Consider the following 6,370-nt stretch of genomic DNA (forward strand, 5'->3'; position numbering starts at 1 on the left):
CAGTGCGTAAAGGACAGCCCTCAATATACGGCACTGGCATGATACGGGTTTCAGAAACGACAGTGGGTAAAAGGCAGCCCTTAACATACGGAACTGGCATGATACGTGATTAAGAAACGACAGTGTGAAAAATGCAGTACTCAACATACGGCACTAGCATGATACGGGATTAAGAAATGACAGTGAGTAAAAGGCAGCACTCAACATACGGCACTTGCATGATACGTGATTAAAAAAAACGAGATTGTGAAAAATGCAGTTCTTAACACACGGCACTAGCATGAAACGGGTTCAAAACAAAACGTCAGCGTGCAAACGGCAGCTTTGCCAAATAAATAAGATGAAGAGATGCATGTTTTTACATATGACATCTGACAACAATATTCTACACTATAACATAATCAGCATATCAGTTGATGATGCCTAACGTAAATAAGAGTTTTTCTGTTATCAAATAGAAGCTCGGTGATATTTAACATTTATACATTCTAATTGTATAAGAATCATCATTGATAAGAGTAAGTATGACAGAGGGCCGACATCCTTTCTATTTTAATAAAATAAATTCCTTATTTGGGGAATATAACATCACATATAACAGTTTATTCTGCCAAGTACGGTTAACCATATGCCACAGACCCGAGTTTGAAACGGAGCATTATTTTTTGCTATTGTTGTGAATGTATAAACGCATTTGTATATTTTCCTATTAACGTAAAACGTATAGCCTCGGAACGGTCAGTCATTCATAAAGAGGAGTTATTTTGCTTGGCAAATTACCGAGGCTTATCTTTCATTTGGCGTAAAGAGACAATGTGCAACCTATAAAAATAATCAAATCGGTTCCAAATGTAAACGCAAAAATGCGATGCAAACGGACAGAAATATTGTTCTGAAAACACACAGTCTGCGGAAGAACGTAAGATTAGATAATTTGATATGACCTGTAGGGCATATCAGACATATAATTACTACGCACTTTTTAATATAATAAAGACCAAAGAAAGCGTGTATTTTCATTTGCCTGATATTTAGTTTTCCTGAATTAGTTGTCCAATGTTGAGGTTAATCATATATGAGGCTATCTATAACATCAACTATTGCTAATCGTTTCCTTTAATTGGTGTTTCATTTCTTTTCCAAATAAAAGCAGGTTTGTTCAGAGATTGCTCTATTTGCTGTCGTTTTAAAATGAGAAATTTCAAAAGTATCTCCATTAAAAACAATGCAATCGAAGACACACAAACAGAAGACAACTTTTCAAACAGACGAGCCCAAGGTTGTTTGCAATGTTTACCCATAGTTTTAAATAATCAATCGTTTAAAATCAACATAAGGTTTCAGCATAATGTCCTCTGGTGTTGAACGATTGTACAATACATTTACTGATGCAACTCTTGTAAGACTAACATAATGTTTACGGGAAATAAATCAGTCAAATAGAGGATGCTTATTTTGGGCCTCAAAATAGAAGGAACATTTTAGAGTGAATGATATAAGTTAAACGAGATTCGTGCATATGACCAAACACACTTTATATCAATGTTTTCCTGAGCTGGTCTCACGACATTTTCCTTTAAAAAAGGTGCATGGCTTATGTCGCGATGTGTGCATTTACATCTAACACTGACGGTTATTTTAGCCATTGGTTTCGGCAAAGACAGTGAACCAATATGCAAAATGATTTATTCATAGTTTTTTTATTCACTTTATTCAATATTTAATCTATATATAAACATATATAAATACCCGTGGTACTCTAAGAGTTTATTGTTGAACGATATTGTTCAGATATAAAAAAAAAAAAAAAAAACTTTTCGTCCAAACAAGATCGCAAACTTATATTTCGCTGCCAAACTGGGGAGGTATTCAATACAAGTCTTCATTTGTCTGAGAAGAATATAGCTTTTCGGATTTAATAATGAAAATAACAGACCGATATATTTAATGAGGTCGATGATTTATTTAATTGTGTTGTCTTAATTTGCATATTCAATAACACAATAGAATATGGATTGGATCACACAGTAAACCAACATAATGTTTTGATTTGTTTTCAAATAATTGCATTTGAACAACATCATTATACCTTACAAAAAGGTTTATCTTCGAAAAAAAAAAACAACAACAAACATTCAAAAGGCTACTATGTTCTTACAAAAATGAATGGTGTGCTAATTGAATTGTTTAACGATGTTAATTACACGCCAATTGCAATAATAATTTCTGGAATACGTTTGAAAGAATCATAGATCAAAATTTAATCGAAAAAAACTAATTTTTGCATATCTTTCCACGACGTAATGTTTGTTAAACGGCGTGAATTATGTTGTAGTGTTGATACAATTATGATTGGCGATTTTTTCGTGGCATAGTTATTAAACACGGACTATTTCTCAAAATTGCCAAAGAAAGTTAATTACTTATTATCCGGCCCATATTAACCAGACAACCCTTTCTGTATAAACCACTTGTAAATCTTTGGTCTGTTCAAAATAACGAATTTCTTTCAGAAAATTTAATCTAAACAAGAGCAATATTGTTAAAAATTATCATAGTTGTCACGTTATCCAATTTCAAAACTGACACCATTCAAAGATTGGTTATCAAGGGAACAAGGCGCGAAATGCAACTGCTCCTCACCATTCTGTCAAGTGTTATTTGTTATTGGAAAAGTATACATTTATAGCGTTACTGCAGATACACTCCCGCATTTCGAAGTGTTCAGTGGCTCTAATTGGCTATAAAAAAACGGGTCTATTTCATTCAATAAGACATACTATATACATTCCTTTTTTCATAATTAGCATTTTTGTTAATAAGCGCCGTTTACGTCTTTATGCAGTGCCTAAAACAATAGCAGAACTTCCATTTTTATACATGAATTAATTTATTGGTGTTCGAGGATCAAACTCCAACATATACTTTTGTAACATGAAGTTGTTAAAAGTGTAGACACTGAAATGAAACACTCATCAAAACATAAAATTGTTTGCAAAGAAATATTAAAAATATACTTACATATTAATGCTTTAACATTGGTATATACTAAGGAATAACACTGTTTAGTGTATAAGGGAAATTGTTTACACGATGTATAGATGAACGTTTGGCAATGTGGGCCAAACTAATTACATATATGTTGAAGCTCAAGCCGGTTTTCGCTCCAAAATGGGACTAACGGACAATATATTTGTCTTACATAGTTTAATAAATCAGGTTTAAATATGAATGAACAGCTGTTTTGTTTATTTGTGGATTATTCCAAAGCCTTTGACTATTAGGTTAGGCCAAATATATGATTTAAATGATATAAATTAGGCCTAAGAGTAAAACTGTTTAGTGTTATAAAAGGCATATACATCAGTGTTTAAACACAAGTTAATCTTCATGGTGAAGCTGGTGAAATGGTAGAAAGTTTTCTCGGTGTCCGGCAAGGGGAGTGTTTAAGCCCTTTTATATTTGCTCTGTTTCTGTATTGATCTTAACTCCTTTTATTGATGTATGCAGATGACATTGTAATTTTTGCAAAGACCAGTGTTAAAATGCAAACTGATCTTAACATTTTAGAAAATTTCTGTAGAAGATGGAAGCTTTCTGTAAATAAAGTTAAGACTAAATTTGTTGTTTTCAGAAAAGGCGGTAGATTAGCATAACATATTCATTTTCATTATGGCGATTCAGAAATTGAAATTGTACCAAAATATTGTTATTTGGGAATTGTGTTTACGTCTGGAGGCTCCTTTATTGGATGTCTGAAAACATTGTCAGGACAAGCATATAAGGCAATTTTTAAAATGAAGAAATAATTTCAAAGCTTTGTTAACATATCGACTGAACATGTTTTAGATTTATTTGATAAACTAGTTAAGCCTATTTTATACTATGGATGTGAAGTTTGGGGGTTTTCCCGTGCAAAAAAAACGTAGAAAGAATACATACTATTTTTGCAAGAATTTACTTCGTGTTAAAACTTCTACACAAAACGATTTTATCTATGGAGAACTAGGCAGGATTGATTTTTATTCGATGAGATTAACAGTTATATTGAAATATTGGTTTAAGATATTACACTGTGGTGAACGAAAATGCATCAGTATTATATACAAAACAATGTTAATTGAAATTGAAAATAACTCTGGAAAAAGCAACTGGGCGGTTATGGTGAAAATAAATGTTATGCATTTTCGGTTTTCAAAACGTTTGGATAGCACAGGGTGTTAGAAACAAAAATATAAACATTAGCATATTTAAGCAAATTTTGAAATGCAATTATATCTTAACCAAGTCAACACTCAGAAGTATAGAATAGCACTTACATGTAACGTTCGTCTTCACACCGGCTTGGTATTGAGACTGGTCGATGGAGAAACGTGCAAAGAGAACAACGGTTATGCGCTACATGTAAAAAGTTAGAAGACGAATACCATTTCTTATTTGAATGCATATTGTTTAATGACATACGAGGTAAATATATCAAGCGATACTATAGAGAAAGACAAAGTATGTTTAAAACTATTCAGTTGTTAAAATCCAACAACACAAATGTTGTGAGGAAATTAGCTGTATTTATCTTTAATGCTATTGAAATAAGAAAGACACATACCCTAATCCAGGCCAATTAAGGGAGACCTAAAATGCTTTAATGCTGGTCGACAAAGATATTTAACTAGTTTCATTCAAATGTTTATTCACTATTAAGGTTATGAACATTATATTATTTTCAGGTTGGTATACTAAATTAAAATACAGTTGTTGTCTTAAGATTTGTCCATTTGTTTAAATTGATCTTATATACTAACAGTTCTCTCTTAATTTCGAACATGGGCCATTTGCTCTTAATTGAATATGTGTTTACAAGGGGAGTTAAACCTATAATAGGTATACAACAGAGAAAAAGGCTGATGTACTTAGAAAAGTATATTGAATTATAAAGCTACAGTTGTTAACATTGTGATATAGATAAACCTATTTATAAATATGCTCCACCATACATGTTTATATAGGCCATTGTATTATGTTAATTTAATCAAGGGTCATATTGGCTTCAAATATGTCGTGTGTTGTTTATTGCTTTTGAATAAACTTTCTACTTCTTCTATACAAGATGGTTCGTATATACGTTCAACCTAGGAACACTTGTTTAGCGTTCAATGCATTTCAAATAAGCTATTATGATTTTTTATAAATTTTAATAAAGAAAGATACTCCTATTAAAGATATGTAGGAAATAATCCATTCTTTACGAGGGTTTTTAAGATACCAGGTTTAAAACTTGAAATATTCATCATTCATTGCAGCTTTACCATGGTATTGGTACAATAGTTCAACCACCTTCCCATATAAGTCACATAATGACAAATGTTACCATAACCAATAAATCGTTACAACACGTGTTTTGAAGTGTTGGTAAAATAACAGGTAAAACTAGTAGTACTTTTATATCGGCGGGTTGGTATATTTCACCACTGCGAAGTTTATTTATGTAAGTTCGCTCATTTCGTACACCATAACATTATATTTGGCGTTAGGTGGTCTGGCAGTTTAATATGACATTTTATTACAAAAATCGCATCATTTGTTATAACAGATGCAAGACAGATCTAGACAGCACGCTGTCTCTTATTATATTTCGTCTCTGGATATCTATTTATTAATTGCATTTTAAAATGTAACAACAAATGTAAATACATATACTTGAAAACTTGCTTCAATGATTTACTGGACTATCAGTTTAAAGCATATTTAAGAGTTATTTATATCCCTAAAATTCATTGGTAAGTATGCTGGCGATATAGCAAGTAGGAGATCATACAAACAAAAGCCTTAATTCATAAAATGTTCTGAACACTGCCTCCCAGCATTTAAAGCACGATATATTTTATTGCTTGTTTAGCATAGGGCATAGTGATACAATTCAACAAAGAAGAAGAAACACAAATTATTTCAAAAACTTAAAGCTGCACTCTTACAGATACACTTTTGTATTTTTTGTCTTGGAAAGAGCAAACCTTTGCGTAAATATCTGCAATATTTATGCAAAAAGCTACAGAAACAAGCTCAGTAGCAAACATTTAAACATAAACCCGGTTTAGTGGCACTGGGTAAACGCCAAAGACATAGAACATAAAATCACAAACAAGAAAGATAGAAGAACAGCACGTCGTACAATAAAATTTAACAATAAAACAAATAATAATGAACTTATAGGTAAACCCCAAGTTCTTCTATCATTAGAGATCCCAACTCTATCTGCAGACGGCGGAATACAATTCAGAACACCTTATGCAAAAACTTATGAAACACGGTGAACAAGCTGTCATTAACATTAAAACTTTTTTTAATTTCCGTGCACGAAAAAACTGTCAAA

This window comes from Mya arenaria, chromosome 8 (genome assembly GCF_026914265.1).
Source record: "Mya arenaria isolate MELC-2E11 chromosome 8, ASM2691426v1".
Taxonomy (NCBI): domain Eukaryota; kingdom Metazoa; phylum Mollusca; class Bivalvia; order Myida; family Myidae; genus Mya; species Mya arenaria.